Here is a 17,321-nt window from a genome sequence, read left to right as displayed (position 1 = left end):
ATGAAAACTTCTGCTTCCTGAAACTCTCAATTACCAAAAATAATTGTGTGCTGCTGAATAAATCCTCACTGATGCAGTCAGCACATGGGCACGGCAGTGTATTAGATCTCATAGAATAAGAACGATTACACCAAACGTGCTACTACCAAGTCCTGTCTCAATAGCTTCTACTAGAAAATATACATCCTTATTTTCTACTCCTTATTTCAAGATAAAAAGTAGAGCACATTAATAAATGGTCTTACACAAAGTAATACTTATTACATGATCTAGCCAAATGTCCCTCTCAGCGTCCCCCAGACGACCTTTGTCTACCCCAGGAATTCCGGGCAATTTTGTGTACTTCTAGCTGTCACAGGGTCCTCTTCAAGACTTTAACTCTTCCTCTCTCCTGACACAGCAAGAGTCTTTAATTCCCATCCTAAAAGCAATGAATTTGGCATCAGATTGACAATTGTGCAATTCCAGAAACCCCGTCCATCCCTTCATCAGTGCAGCCATGCAGCTTTCCTGGGGCACCTCACTTCTCATCTGTCAGAAAGAAGTCACTGACCCCAACACCCCCAGGGCCTCCTACAGCCTCTGCCTCTGTGCCATAGCAGTGACTTAATCTTCTTCTTCCAGCCCTCTAAGCCAGAGTCATACCCAAAGGCCACACGTTCCTGTCCCACCCCTGAGGCCCAGGCAGTCTCCTCTCTCTTCCAGTTTCATGGCTCTCCTGTTTTAACCACTGCTGGAATCTCATCTTCCAGGTTCAAATCTCAGAGGCAGTCAGGTAGCCCTAATGGGGCTGCTGAGGAAAGTTTAAGTGTGCACCCTTATATGTCCACCATCACACCCTGCAGCTCCTCCCCAGCAACGACTCCATCCATCCCCATTGCTCATGGAGGTTCCTAGGTCTGAAAAGACTGAGCCAGTAAGTAGAGATGTCATCAGTGCAGCCTCTTCATGAGTAGGTGACAGGTGTACTCTCCTCTCTTCCCTATCCTCTTTTTATCCTCAGAGGACTGGATTCAGCCTTGGGTCCCTGTCCCCTGGGTTCCTTCACCTTAGTCACAGTGAATGCTCTTGAATAGAGTAGGAAATAAATGGTGATCACCATCTCATATTTTCCTGCCAGGCAGAAAAACTTCATGACCGTTTTGCAGGACTCAAACACCCTTTCCCATGGGGTTTTCTAAGCCCCTTTTCATGGGCTTAGAAAATTCTTTTTTATTTTCCAGTCTTTCGTATGATTTTATTTTCTTCATTCAACCATAATAATATGATATCCAAAGTTTGTCTTAACTGGTGGGTCTGTAAACACAGGTTTATCTATCCCACTTACAGGCAAGGCAAATGCTGCTTCTTGAAATGGTCCCTCTATGGACCCTCTGGTCATCTAACCCAAGTCTCCCCTTGGCCTGGCTTTATCTTCACTATATTGTGCGGCCACTTCATTGAATCTCATTCCAGACTTTAACTTTTCCATGGCTTCCATGATTTTGCCATGTTTTTCACATAGAATGTGTCTGACCTTTACTGCATTGCCACCACCTTTGGGACCTTGAGCCTTCTTGTCAGCGCTGTCACTCCCAGAGGCTGCTCCCCCTTTTCCCCCTTTTCCAGAACCACTTTTTCCTTTGAGTGGCATCTTGCAAACTTGTTGTTGAACCATCAAGGCTTAGAAATTTCTAACCCCGTGGAAAGGGTGTTCTAATCCTGTGAAAATGTCACTGGAATCTGAAACATAAAATTGTCATATTTTCCAGGCTCAGTAAAGATCTCATCACAATAAAGTCTTCCAGAATCTACCTCTGAATCCCCCTAACACATCTCTCCTCTCTTCTTTCACTTACTAGAACCAAGAGTAGCTTCAACCAGAACAGTATTAATTGTGGGAGCCTCCTGCTGAGACGGAGGCACAACTGGAAGAAAGAGAAAGTAAAAAAAGGAATTGCTGGTTGCAGAGAAGTTGCTCCTGAAGGGGTTCTGTGGACTGCTTGACTGCCCCTATATATCACTCATTAGCATCTCATCCGCAGCTTCCATCCTTAACCCTGCCCTCTTCTTTCTGAGAACCTCATCTCCAGTTCCCTTTAGAATATTACCTCCTTTCAGGTGACTGCAAATTACGTTATTTCTGCATTCATCTTCATCTTCACCCCAGTTTCATTCCTCCTGTTCATGATTGTTCCCCACACCTGTGCCTTGGGCATCCTCCCTGCCTCACCTCCTGAAGAGCTTTCTTCATCAGTCTTTACATCTCTGCCTTAGGCCTGAAATCTCTCCCTCCCTCCTGGCCCTTTCAGTGAATAAACATGTCTGTATCTCCCATTTTTTTAAAAAAAGTCCTACCTTAATCCTGTATGGTAGACAGAATATTGCAACCCCCACCAAAACATATCTACCTCCTACTCCCTGGAACCTATGAATGTTGTTACCTTACATGGCAAAAGAGGCTTTGCAGATGTGATTAAGGTAAAGATCTTGAGATGGGGAGATGATCCTGGATTATCCAGGTAGGACCAATGTAATCCCAAGGATCCTTACGTGAGGGAAAGAGGAGGGCCCGAGTTAGAGAAGGAGAAGAAGATGGGACAACAGAAACACAGATCAGAGTGATGCCATTGCTGGAAAAGGGGCCATGAGCCATGGAATACAGATGGTCTCCATAAGGTGGAAGAGGCAAGGAAGAGGTTCTCTTTTAGAGCCTTAAAAAAAAAAAAAAAACAGCCTTGACGACACCTTAATTTTAACACCATAAAATCCATTTTTGAACTTCTGATATCCCATAATTGTAAGACAATAATATTTTTGTTGCTGTTGTTGTTTTGTTGTTGCTGTTGTTTTTGAGACACAGTCTTGCTCTGTCGCCCAGGCTGGAGTGCAGTGGCTCAATCTCGGCTCACTGAAACCTCCACCTCCCGGGTTCAAGTGCTTCTCCTGCCTCAGCCTCCCAAGTAGCTGGGACTACAGGTGTGCACCACCACAGCTGGCTAATTTTTGTATTTTTAGTAGAGATGTGGTTTCGCCATGTTGGCCAGGATGGTCTCTATCTCTTGACCTCGTGATCTGCCTGCCTTGGCCTCCCAAAGTGCCAGGATTATAGGCATGAGCCACCGCGCCCAGATGATTTTTGTTGCTTTAAGCCACTAAGTTTGTATAATTTGCTATGGCAGAAAGTGGAAACTAATACACCCCACATCCCTCTTTAGCTAATTTTCAAACACTGTCCTCTCTTTCTCATGCAAACTTCTTTATCAGCTCAATTTCTTTTCCCATTAATTCTCCAAATCACTGTAATCTCTCCCCAGACTTCACTCAGTGTATTTTCCTACCAATTCTCATCCTGGAATATTCCTATCACTAGAATTTCATCTCTCTGTATCCTCAAAGTATTAGCTATAGGCCAGGCGCGGTGGCTCACGCTTGTAATCCCAACATTTTGGGAGGCCAAGGCAGGCAGATGGCTCAAGCTCAGAAGTTCAAGACCAGCCTGAGCAACATGGTAAAACCCTGTCTCTATCAAAAATACAAAAAGTTAGCTGGGCATGGTGGTGCACACTTGCGGTCTCAGCTACTCAGCAGGTTGGGGTGGGATAATCACCTGAGCGCGGGAGGCAGAGATTGCAGTGAGCTGAGATCAGATTGTGCCACTGCACTTTCTAGCCTGGGCGACAGAGTGAGACACCATTTAAAAAAAAAAGTACATAATAAACGTAAAATTTTCTCTGAAAACAAAAACTATTGCCTCTGGCCCTAGTTGCCCTGAGCATTGTTTTTCATGAACAGCAGACCCTCCTCTGCTCTTGGGTGTTTTCTCCTTTCTACTGAAGAAAATCTCTGTGTAAGTGGATTTCTTGGAAGAAGGGAGAACATGGAAACAACTGGTAGAAGTTATTTTACTCATTGCTCGTGTCCTTTCACATCCCCCTGTGCCCTCTGTCAGCCCTAGTGCCTCATCCTGCACAAAGCTCAGCCCACCATTCCTTCACCCAAACCAGAGTCCCTTATTTCCTAAAGCCCTCCTCCAGCCTCCCGTTGTCCATCAGCATCCCGCACCTCTCAGCCAGTCACAGCATGGCTCGTCCTTGACCTCCTGAGGACTTCAACATGTAAACAAGGCCCTGGCTCCTCTTCTTTCCCCAGGGTCAAGGTATCCCTCTGAGCCTGTCCTGGTCTCTGAGGTCGCTGTTCTGTCCCTTCCCAATGCACTGTCTCCTGGACCCCACACTGGTGCTGCCACCTGGGTAGATGAGGCAGATGGTGCATTGAAATGTCTTGAATGTCACTGAGTAGAGGCTGTTCCCATAGGTACCGAATCTCCCTCTATTATTTGCTGTATCAGATTGAAGGGTCTGGGTGAGTCCTCTGTAGTCATTGGCCCCTCCATTGAAGAGAAGTGATTGCCTCTTATCTCTGCAACTGTTGTGTCTGCTTGGCCCGCTTGCTTTTTACACATATCATTTTTGGCATCTAGTTTTCTCAGCTTGGCTGACACTTGATGTTACCACATCTCCAATTTTTTTTTTTTTCTATTTGGGCTCCAAGGTTCTGAGACAGAGAGTCTTGACTCTAACTCCTCCTTGAAGAAGACTCAGAAGCTGAAAATATCCTCCACCCCATGCAAGTGTGCTCTAGAATGGTCTCCTGGGGGACAGAAAGCAGCTGGCCATGCAGCAGAAGCCACACTCTGTGCCGACTAGCTACTTCAGGGTCTCTTCTCTTTTCCCTGGTTAAGAACAAGCTCACGTTTTTCAGCCATTACCTCCTCCACCAAAGACCTGATGGGACTGACAAAAAGCAACAACCGATAAACAAGAGCAAGCTTTAGCATCTTAAAGATATGCTCGCCAGAGTTTATTTTACATTTTCAATTGAAGGGCGGCAAGATAAAAGTGAGAGACTCTTGTACGTGTATGCCTCAAGCTCAGAAGATCAAACAATTCAAATATAAATTCCAGAAAGATCTTTTAGAACAGGAAGAAACCTAGTCAAAAATGAAAGGAAATTTCCCCCAGCTACAGGGAAACCCTGATTTTCAAATTAAAAGGCCCCACAAAGTGCTGGGGCAGGATGACTGAGAAATGACCCACACTCAGACACATCATTGCAACATTTCAGAACGCCAAAAATTAAGCAAACAAGTCTAAAACTTCTAGACTCTAGAGAAAGAAAAATAGGTTACTTAAAAAGAAAGAAGAGGTCTGGCACAGTGGCTCACTCCTGTAATGCCAGCACTTTGGGAGGCTGAGACGGGTAGATCACCTGAGGTCAGGAGTTCGAGACCAGCCTGGCCAAGATGGCAAAACCCTGTCGCTATGAAAAATACAAAACAGCTGGGCATGGTGGCAGGCGCCTGTAGTTTCAGCTACTCAGGAGACTGAGGCACGAGAATCGCTGGAACTCAGGAGGTGGAGGGATTTTTTGTTTGTTTGTTTTTGTTTTCGAGATGGAGTCTCGCTCTGTCGCTCAGGCTGGAGTGCAATGGCGTGATCTCGGCTCACTGCAACCTTCGCCTCCCGGGTTCAAGCGATCGTCCTGCCTCAGCCTCCCTAGCAGCTGGGACTACAGGCACACGCCACCATGGCCAGCTAATTTTTGTATTTTTAGTAAAGACGGGGTTTCACCAGGTTGACCAGGATGGTCTCGATCTCTTGACATCGTGATCTGCCCACCTCGGCCTCCCTAAGTGCTGGGATTACAGGCATGAGCCACTGCGCCTGGCCCCCAGGAGGTAGAGGGGCCTCCGCCTCCGAAAAAAAAAAAAGAAAGAAAGAAGAATTAAATATAAGATTCCCATCAGTGATACTTGTTGACAATAGAACATGAAACAGTTTCTTTAAAAGTTTAGATAACTGATTAGTCAGAAGAAATGAGATCCAAGAAACAATAGCTCCAACCCAGCCCAGCCATAAAGGGATGTCCCATTATGACACTAATGCAACAGGCATAGAAAAAAAAAACACTGCAAACTGCAACAGACTGATCGAAGTAAATTTACATTATAAATTCAATGATCTCACCTTATGTCCACAAATATCTATTACACACCTATTATTCAGCCAGCAAGGCACAGAGGATATGGTGATGAGAGAGATAGACTGTCCCTGCTCTCATGAAGCTTACAGTCTAGCCCAGAGGACACTCTCTGTAGTGGGTCCCAGCTGTGACCTTCCAGATACACAGTCTGGCTGTTCTCTGGCTCCATCCCAGGACTGCAGCTCCTTGGCATCTTGGTGAAGCCATATGTGACTCAGCTGTTCTCAGCTGCTGGCTGTTCAGTGGGAATAAGGATTCCAGGGAAGGCATTCCCCTTCTGACCCATGGCCCATCCTTCTGCCTTCCAAGCCAGGACAGTGTTTCCTCTCATCCTTCACCAGCCCACTGCTTCTTAGAAGGAAAGCCACCAGTTAGCGATCAGTGCCCTCCTTCAGGCTGGTCCCACTGTACTCAACTTGGCAGAAACTCCTCCAAAGTATGGCCTGTGGATGACCTCTTCCCTGAGGCAGATGCTTCCCGATTTTATGTTCTTTTTGATTTTCAATCAAAATGCAATGAAAGTAAAGTGAAACGGAGGAAGTAATTTGATGCATATGATGAAGCTGCCATTTTACCCGGAATCAGGATGAGCTGAGAGATTAAGGAGAGAAAGAAAGAAAATTGGAACTTAATTGCTACTTAATAGCAGAATAAGGAACTGAGAATGGCTCGCTTTACTTGTTATCAGTCCTCCCTGAATTACAAAATAAATAGAATAAAACTTAGTATTTTCTCTATGCAGAATAAAGGGTGACATTAAGAGCTCTGGTAATTAAATTTAATTGGAACCAGATTTATAAAACAGACTGAGCTGTTGAGGACAAGGACTCTGTCTTATTCACCTTCGTCTTCAAGTAAATGCTAGCTATTGTCACCGCTGTTGATGTTGTTATCTAATTATTATGTGTAACAGAATATAGAAATCATTGCCTCAGAGGACGCACAGAAAAGGATTTTACTTTCATTGATAAATATTAGATTTTTCTGTGCTAAATCGTGGCTGAACAAAAAGAACATGTACTGCTTTTCTTTGTTTTTTTGTTTTGTTTTATTTTGAGACGGAGTCTCACTCTGTTGCCCAGGCTGAAGTGCAGTGGTGCAGTCTCGGCTCACTGCAACCTCCACCTCCCAAGTTCAAGCGATTCTCCTGCCTCAGCTTCCCCAGCAGCTGGGACTACAGGCGTGTGCCACCATACCCAGATAATTTTTGTATTTTTAGTAGAGATGGGGTTTCACCATATCAGCCAGGCTGGCCTCGAATTCCTGACCTTGTGATCCACCCCCCTCGGCCTCCCAAAGTGCTGGGATTATAGGCATGAGCCACCATGCCCAACCTATGTACCGCTTTTCAAGGGATAGCTTTATATAGCAGTGTTTCTATTTAAGCACTAGGAATAATATTTGTGTGAAGGCTCTTATAAGAATTCATTTAAAAAAGCTCTTTCTCCTCCTTGATCACCTGAACATCACACTATTGATCCATGAAAAATAAAACTTCATCTCTCTAAGCACATTCACCTGCTCCTATTGCAGATTGAACTCTTGCATCGAGGCAAATGAATGCTTTGTTGGGAAAACCAGAAGCAAGTCCGCATAGCCACAAGGAGGAAGTCCATAGTGCAGAGGGTAAGAATGCCTCTGTGGCATGGCCTGGGCAGCAGGGAAGCACCAAGGAGGAGGAGCAAGGAAGAGGGAAGCCAGGAGGACAGAGTAAAGGGCCAAGGGAAAATGGGAACAACATAAGGAAAAGGAGAGCCTGTGAAGGTAGAGGATGCAGCTTGGAAAAAGAGAAAGGGAAGCAAGAGTGAGAAACAGCAACAACAGAAAACCAACCAAAAACCTAAGGGAGAAGACATGCCTGTGGCAGGGAACGCTGGACAATGTCGCATGGCTGTGTGTCCAGAGAGAAGAAGTAGGCTTGGTGAACAACCAGCAGTGTCTGCCACAGGCCACCCCTCTGGGCACGGAATATCTTTTTTTCCCTTCTCAGGACACAGAAAACAAGGGGATGTTTTCTGGGCCAAGGGGATGCTGAGGCAGAAGTCACCCTTTATGCCTGGGTCAGAGCAACAGGAAGATAGAAGAGAAGGCTTGTGGGGAGAGAAATGGACAGTAAGTTCTCTTCCTCCAGTTCCAAATTTTTCTTGACCCAGGGACAGTGTTATATACATTTTCATCCATGTAAGCAGGCATAATAAATGCATAACATAGGACAGGACAAAGTAAGACTAATAATTCTAAAACCAGCATTTATTGAGCCACCATGATTGGCCATGCCTTCCACCAGGCACGATGCACAGGTTATTTCATTGAATCCTCATGACTAGCCTGTGAAAGGGAGGTTTTTCTATTCCTCTGTTATGGATGGGAAAAATAATTCTGAAGGAGATTAAATGTTTTTCTTCATGTTCAAACATTAAGTGATGTGTCTAAATAGAACCAGACCTAAAGAATCACACAGTCCTTTCAAAGTCTGACAACAGCTTGATGAGTCTTATTACATTTGCTTTAAACATTTACCTAGTAAAATAGTCAGATTATTTATTAATACTCTCATTGGACAAATGAATAAACAGGGGTGCAAGTCACGCAGCCAGGAGAAAGTGACAGAACTGTGGCTATGGCCAAATCTCTCAATTCCCTGATAAATTATTTTCCACACTTCTTTAAGTTGACAGGAAAGAGGGGAGATCGACTCATCCATGGAAGTGAGCATGGTTCTGAAACAAGCAGAGAATCCCCAGCGAATGAGGGAAAGCAAACATTGTTCCTTTACAGTTATGTGAGTTGAGGTCACTCTGCTGCTGAAACAGATAAACCCCCAAATCGCAGCAGAGTAACAAACAGGGGATTCTTTTTCATGTGAAGGGCAAAAGAGGTGTTCTCAGCCATCAGGTAGCTTTCTTCCAAGTGGCGATTCCAGGGCCCAGGCTCCTTCCATCCTGTGTCTCTGCCAACTTCAACACGTGGCTTCCACGGTTGCCATGACTGGGAGAAGAGAGGATGGGTGGGAAGGTTTTATGGGCTGGGCCTGGGAGTAGACCTGTCACCTTCACCCATATTCCAGTGGCTTAAAACTCAGACATGCCTGTGGCAAGGGATGCTGGGCAATGTGGTGTAGCTGTGTGTCCAGGGAGAAGTGGGCTTTGTGAACAACCAGCAGTGTCTGCCACAGGCCACCCCTCTGGGCACGGAATATCTGTTTCTCCCTTCTCAGGATGCAGAAAACAGACTCATGCTCATGCCAGCCACAACAACCAGCTCATAGCCCTGGATCTCTGGGTCCAGATGAGGCTCTTTGTGGTGCAACAACCAAAGAGCCAGAGGACAGACTGTCTCCCCTCCACATATACGCCAGTGAAATCATAGTGGAGTAGGAACCGGAAAACCACAATAAGTCCCAGACAGACGTGAGAAGAATGGGAGACCCACAGCAACACAGGTCCAAAGCATTGATGCAATCCTGCCTGGCCCCTTCCCCTGGCCCTAGGGGAAGTTCCTTTTCTAACCCTGATTCTGCCTCAGGGAAATACTCTATGTCCCTCGTTCTCATGGCCACTGGCTCGGGCTTCTGGGAGGGTTTTCCTCGCCCACTAACCCATTACCCTCCGGGGTCACTGTTGAAGTGGGTACGGGTGAGTATGAGGTCCTGCATTTGCAGCAGCCCACCTCCACTTGTGCAAGGCTTGCATAGCGGGGATTGTTTTAAGTCTCAGTCAAAACCTTTTTAAATGTAGGCTACCAGTTTCCTTGGCAATCCAGTGATCTCAAAAACTTGGCAGGTTTCTGATGTGTTTTCTTCCAGGTAGTTCCATGTGCCAGGAATCATACCCCAAATTCTTTCTTAGACGTAATTTTCAAGTCTGATGTCTTTATTGCCTCTTCGCCTCCATTCCATCTCTCTACCTAATGCTGCTACCTTGAGACCATCGCAAACAATAGGTAATAAGGCCACACCTTTCATCTGATCTTCACCACAGGACTCAATTACTGTGTTTCACTAATATTGGCCTTATTTTTTAATATACATTGTCTAAAAGCATTGGCTTTTCTCTATATTCTTTTTCATTTACGCTTGCTAATTGGCCAAACATTTCCTGAGTGTGTTTGTATCTCATAGTAGAATACAAAAAGTAAAAAGTAAAAAGCCAACACATTTTTTTTCTAGAGCCACAGTTTTATTCAATATGTATCCTGCCTTTAAAATGATCAAAGGTAATACTTTTACCAAATGTCTTGGCACCACGTGACACAGATCTCCATCTTTCCATCACCTGATAGCAGTTTTCTCACTCCATGACTAGAGGGTAAGCCAACACCACATGTTTGTTACAGAAACACCTCACTTCAAGGTACCAAGTACCAGTTTCTCAACTAGGTAACACTAGCTGTAATGTAGCAGGTGAGGCACAAAATCTCAATGGCATCATATAATATTAGTTTATTTCTGGCTCATATGAATCCAAAATAGGTGTTTGTGATCAGCAAGTCACTCCTCCAGTGGTGAGTCAGGGACCCAGAATCCCTCTATCTTGTAGTTTACCTTCTCCAAGGTTAATACAGAAGGTCAAGAATGTATGGGAGCACAGAACATAAAGCAAATCCCTTTCGCTCACATTCCACTGGCTAGAACTTGATCGCATGGCCCCGTTCATTGCAAAGGAAGCTGGGAAGTGTCATCTAGCTGTATTCCCAGGAAGAAGAGAAAATGTATGTGGTAATTAGCTAGCTCTGCCATATATATCCAGTTCCCAAATTCTAATTTAGCATTCTCTTCCGGTTTCTAGATATAGAAAAAGCCAAAATAATTAAGGACTATTTAAAGCAATTTTGCTTCAAACATTTATTGAGCATATACTATATGCAAATAAATGGGCTAGACAGGGTATGAAATCTGGAGCAATGTATGTGCATGGAAGGTTCTCAGTAATAACCCTTGTATTATTTGTTACTGCCTTCTTTCCAAAAGCAGGAAGAAAAGACACACACTGTGTGCCCTGGGCCTTATTTTAGGATGGAAAATGAAAGCAATTGTTTTGACTGAAGCCCCCTTTTAGTGGGGGAAAAAAGGAGTGGTCTGTCTAAATGGTCCTAAAATAATTTCCATTTCCAAGGGAGCTCTGCCCACCTCAGAAATGTCATCTCCCTCTCTGAACTTCCAGGCATCAGGACTTTCCTTCCTGATTTTCAAGGATAGGCAGATATCTCCCTGCCTCTCCTCTTCTCTCTGTCATACCAAGAAGTTCAAACATGGCAGTCAGCAGATGACTGGCACTGATGTTTCCCTGCGCTCACTCCTCTCTCTCTCATTAGAAACCCAATGCCTTCCAAGATGGCTTCCCTGAGCCACACTTCAGATTCTGTTCCCGAGGCCTGGGTCGTTAATACTGAAAGCTCTAGGGCTTCCTAGCGCATCTGGCAAATATAACCTGGGCATTTTTTGCCCACCCATTAGGCTGGAGCCAACTAAAAGGGATGCATGTCCCTATCCCTCCTTCTAGGATCCAAATGGTCTCTTTGCTCCATATCCAACCAGCCTCCCTTCTCTCCTGTCCCTTCAGGCACAGCTTGTTTCATTCTAGACCTCACATCTCAGAACTAATCAAGCCATCCCAAATGAAAAAGGAAACCTCAGGTATGATCACATTCCTGTCCAAAGCCAGCCAAGCCCGTAAAATGTTCTAAGTCATTGATAAGCCTTCTCATCCCAGAAGCTCCTTGGGGATTCCAGGGAACACCAAGTCAAAGCAGTGCCCAGAGAGACTGATGATGTCACAAAGCCAATATCCACGTGAAGAGATTCCTCCTTTGCTACTGCTCCACATGCTGTCCCTGAGCCTTTTCTGTGACAGGCTGAGCTCATCCAGGCACCCCTGGATTTTGTTTTGGCCTTTAAGCTCCTCCCCACTCTGAGCAATCTTTGCCTCAGTGACCAGACAGCAATCAGAATTAGAGTTGGGAGCAAAGGACCATCACAGTGGGCTTCCTCCTCCAGCCCCATGTTTCCCTGCAAGAGGAATCAGACAGCCTCCAGAAGCCAGTGGAGAGTGTGCTCACAGAGCCCAGCAGGGCTCCACTGTGCAAAGAGGCATTCACCCTCTAATTAATTAACTAATTCATCTGATCAGTCCACAAACATATGCTGATGCTTTCTCTCTGCCAGTCCCTGTGCTGGGCAATGGAGACAGGATGACTCACACAGTTTCTCCTCCAACACCTCATCCCAGGGAATTTTCCTACCAGGTGTCTCTTGGTCCATTCTAACACAATTCTTTTTCTGAAGTGTTCTGTAGGTCCCCTTCACAGGACATTGGACATCAGTTAGAGATAAAAATTTTAATGGATTTTCCCCCCTGGGGGTATGGGTGAGAGGCTTAAATAAAAACAATCCTCTTCAAGCCAAATGCCTTGACTCTGTGAACTTGAATATTTTCCTGAATCATGGGCTCTCCTCAACTCCAGACAGATTCTGCTCCCTGAATGGAGATCGCTGGGAAGAAATAGGAACTCGATGGAATTTGGATACAGGGATACAGACCCATTTTTCCTACCCACTAAGATATCCACATGGCCTTAACATTGCAGGGAATTGGGTCAAAGATGAGTCCCCTACACAAACATAAACACCAGACACACACACACACACACACACACACACACACTGCTTATGTTCCAAGGGCCTCTACTACCCATTTGTTTCTCATCAAAATCTCCCTCACACAAGACAGTGAGGCTCATGCTCAGATGCTGAAGGCTTTGCCTTCCACAGGAGGTCCTGGTTCCACCAGTTCTCCTGGGCATAGGTGTCCCTTTAAAGTCAGCTCTTCCAAGCCTCCTCTGAGAACACCTGCGCCTGGGCTCAGTCTTGCCCTGCAATCCGGAAAGTGGATGTGTGCTAGATTCAAGTGCCTCTGGTGGAGATTTTTGAAAAAGAGGATGCAATGCCCCACGATTGAAATCTCTTTCAAAGCTGAAGAATCTTACCCTCAGTCGTTAGGCAATATTCTTCTCGTCTTGAGAGCAGGGGATTCCTTTTCTTCATTCCAAGCCTCTGATTTTTGGGTTTTTTTTTCTTTTTTGCAGCCTGTCCAGCTGTTTTTCCAGCCTGAGCAGCTGCTGTCTCTGCTTACCCGACTGCTCTTGCAGGTCTCAGCATGTTTCTTCCTTTGCCTCCTCTCCTGTCTTGGCAGCAGGCCCAGTAAAAGAATACACCAATAGTAACCAGCTACTCCAGCCAGGGTCACTGCCTGGGCTTTCCTCCTACTCCCCCTCAGGGACAAGCTCTGCTATTTCAGATTCTGTCTCATCTTCAGAGGTCCCATTAGAACTGACCAGGGGTCTTGTGTTAGTTTTGCCTGTTGGAGAACAAATGCTGCTGTCTCCTGCAAGCTCAAAGATTTGGTATGAGGGAAAGGGTTCCTCAATGAGCATAAACATGATCTCTGCTTCCCATTCAATTGCCCCCACCTGCTTCTCTAATGCCCCACAGGTACAGCTTGTTGGCTTTGAGGGAGACCCCTCCACAGCTACCCACTGGGCTTTCCTGGGCCTGGTGGGATTCTTGGTTTGGAGGATCTAGAGGATCTAGCCAAGAATATCTTTCCTTTTCCACTAATGGAAATCCCCATGAGGTCTCTGGATCTCCTTCCTCGTTTATAATCTAAGGCAGATTCTGTACCATTGGTGATTTACAACCACACCGCACCCCTCGGGAACATTTGGCAATGTCTGGAGACATTCTTAGTTGTCATATGGGGGAGGAGGGATGCTGCTGGCATCTAGGAGGCAGAGGCCAAGCATGCTGCTAGGCATCCCACAACACACAGGAAAGCCCCCGACAACCAAGAATAACCCTTCCCCAAATCTCAATAGTGGAGAGGTTGAGAAACCATGCCCTAAGGGTTTTGGTCTTAAGGAATCCATGAGGTTATCGCCAACCTGGCAGTCTATGAAATCCCATCAATTTCCTCCAACCCTGACCCGAGAGGCTTCCCCTCCCCTGATGATTTGAACTTCAGAGAAATATCCAATTACAGTGTTTGATTTCAAATAGACCAGTAATAGTAATAACCTAATGACAAAATTTGATTCATCTTAAAGAAAACAAGCCTTGCTTATATGTAGGTTGCCATATTTTGTACATTTTCCATTTGTAGAGTACATGTGAGTTTAAATTTTTAAACATTTCTACTCATTTGTTGAATGTTGGATGAAGCCGTCCTTTGAGACTTGGGGAAAATACTGTTTTACTAAAACTTTGTGATGCAGTTTTATCTCAGTGAAGGAATATGTGATTTTCCTTAGCAATTTTGTAGTGAAGTAGAAGAAATACTGACTTCTTTGAAGGTAAGGTGTTTTACTTCAGCAACAGTCAGCAACAGTGTTTAAAGAATGAGAATGAATCTTATCTTTCTGTAAAGGCTTTTGACAAGATGTAGAGGCGTTCTCCTTTCCCCTTGACAATGGTAGAAGAGGTTATCCAGAGACTGAAAAGTAGTGAAATTGCCTTTCTCCAAAAATTTCCTCTCAAGCCAAAGTTCTTGAATTCAGATTAGCCGCTAGAGTGACGTTAAATAACTGACATCTATTGTATCTGAAAAATTTGACGTCAGAAGCCAATTGCTCAGCCAAAAGCAAGGCCCAGAAAATGCAAAGGGAAGAAGAGTGTGTGAGAGTGGTGTGCGTGATTGCAGTGGCCTTGAGCAGGTGCTCGGGTGTGTTGGGAGAGCAGGGCCTACGAAAGGAGAGAGGGTGTCTATCAGGAGGGGAAAAGAGGCGAAAGGAAGGCAGCATGAAGAATGAAAGGGCCGGAGAACGGTGATGGTCAAAGAGGAGAGTTCCAGAAAAGATACGGGACAGAAGGACAAACAAACCAGGAGACGGAGCAAGGAAAGGGGATAGCAGAGGGTCACAGGGATGAGAGAACAGGAGAGACGCACAAGGAACAAAACATGGCAGCATACTCAATGTGGAATTAGAAATCGGAATTAGAAATCAGTATTAGAAATTCCACATTCTCCAGTTATGCAAAGCAGTTTTGTTTTGTTTGTCTGTTTGTCTGTTTGTTTGTTTGTTTGTTTGTTTGTTTTGAGATGCAGTTTCATTCTTGTTGCCCAGGCTGGAGTGCAATGGCTCGATCTCAGCTCACTGCAACCTCTGCCTCATGGGTTCAAGCGATTCTCCTGCCTCAGCCTCCCCAGTAGCTGGGATCACAGGTGCCCTCCACCACGTCCAGCTAATTTTTTGTATTTTTAGTAGAGATGGGGTTTCACCATGTTGGCTAGGCTTGTCGTCAACTCCTGGTCTCAAGTGGTCCATCCACCTCGGCCTCCCAAAGTGCTGGGATTACAAGCATCAGCCATCGCACCTGGCTCAGATTTTTTTAAATTGGAAAACGATGAAGTTTTTCCTTGAGAGTTTCTTGATCCCTGAGTGCTGGATGGATGGGAGAGACAGAGAAGGGTAGGGAGACTGGGAGCCAAGGCTGAAGGGCCTTCCCAGGCACAGTCTTTGACCTGAGTCCATCCTTGCCTCTGCAGTGTTAGGACTCTTGTCTTCCAATTACAGCAACGTCGGAGCTCTAGGTTTTGTTAAGGTGCTGTGTGCTCTTGCCCCATCCTACTCCCTTGAACTTCTGGTTTTCTCTGAGCTTATATTGAGGTCAAGTCCATTTAGCCCCAAAGCACTTCTTTTTTCTTCTTCTTCTTCTTCTTCTTCTTTTTGTATAACAGTTTCATTGAGATATAACTGACATATCATATAATCCACCCATTAGCAATGAACAATTCAATGGTTTTTAGTATATTCACAGAGTTGTACAACCATCCCCACAATCAATTTTAGAATGTTTTTATCACCCCTTGCCAAAAGAAGCCCTGTACCCATCAGCAATCACTCCCCATTCTCCCCCATCACCCCAGCCTCCTGAAACCACTCATCTACTTTCTGTCTTATAGATTTGCCTATTCTGGACATTACATACAAATGATATCATACAGTTTCTGGCCTTTTGTGGCTGGCTTCTTTCACTGAGCATTTTTTCAAGATCCATCCATGTTGTAGCATGTATTAGGACTTCATTTTTTTTAATTGCCAAATAACATTCCACAATACATCACATGCCATATTTTATTTGTTTATTCACCAGTTGACGTTTGGGTTAACAAGATTTTATTGCTTACTTACAATGTGCTAGCACGGCAGTAAGCACTAGGGGAATAAAGATAAACAAGACCTTCCTTTTGAGAGATAGGAGCATAGTGTAGACTTCTATAGCTCAGAGCTCATTAGCTTTAGAAAAGTGCTCACCTTGCAAGTGGGGAAAGGAATAGGAAGGATCGCCAAGTATGAAGTAAATTGTAGCTCATTCATACATACGATAAATATCAAGATAGGCTAAATGTCTCATGTTTTGTAAATATTTTTGTGATCCTTTTGATTTTATCTTTAGAAACATCTATATCAGTAATTTTTGTATGTATAGACAAAATAGCCATAAAATTATTTTTTAATTTTTCTTTCTTAACTCTTTTTCTCTCTCTGTCTTTTAAAAAAATTATCTGGACAGTAACTTTTCTCTATCTTCTATCCGTTTTATGCTGACCCACTAACCAACTTAATTGGCGACTTCAGCACTCCCACGTTGCCCACCCCACAACATATACCCTGGCTCGCAGCACCTTCTTCCCTTCTTATTTATCCTGGGTATTTTCTCTGAGACACCCCATCCCTGCCTTGCGAAACACCAGTGATGACCCCAAGGCTCCCTCTCCCTCTTGGAGTGGCAGGGGATAGGGTTCTACATGCACCTTACCCATAAGTTTCTGATTTTTTTTTTTTTTTTGAGACAGAGTCTTGCTCTGTCGCCCAGGCTGGAGTGCAGTGGTGCCATCTCAGCTCACTGCAACCTCCGCCTCCTAGGTTCATGCCATTCTCCTGCCTCAGCCTCTGGAGTAGCTGGGACTACAGGTGTGCGCCACCACACCCGGCTAATTTTTTTTTGTATTTTTAGTAGACACAGGGTTTCACCGTGTTAGCCAGGATGGTCTCTATCTTCTGACCTTGTGATCCACCTGCCTTGGCCTCCCAAAGTGCTGGAATTACAGGCGGGGGCCACCACGCCTGGCCAGTTTCCGATTCTTCTTCACAACCCACCTTTTGAGGATTCTTCACTGGGAACAGGATTCATGGCAGAGCAAACTCCTAAAAACAGACTCCTGCAGCAGGCTCCAGGCAGTCTAATCAGCCGAGAGGCTTCCTTCCTCCTGGGCACCGGAGTCCTCAGGTCTTCCCTACCT

The 17,321-nt window shown here is 45.0% G+C and overlaps 1 pseudogene; it reads right to left on the bottom strand.

Moving 5' to 3' along the window:
- Positions 1-1,237: 1,237 nt before the first annotated feature.
- Positions 1,238-1,648, bottom strand: LOC116482130 (peptidyl-prolyl cis-trans isomerase NIMA-interacting 4-like; annotated as a pseudogene).
- Between the last annotated feature and the right edge of the window lie 15,673 nt (positions 1,649-17,321).

This window comes from Hylobates moloch, unplaced genomic scaffold, assembly GCF_009828535.3.
Source record: "Hylobates moloch isolate HMO894 unplaced genomic scaffold, HMol_V3 SCAFFOLD_14, whole genome shotgun sequence".
NCBI classification, from domain to species: Eukaryota; Metazoa; Chordata; class Mammalia; order Primates; family Hylobatidae; genus Hylobates; species Hylobates moloch.
The sequence above is the reverse complement of the archived record's forward strand: the minus strand, read 5'-3'. Positions and strand labels throughout refer to the sequence as shown.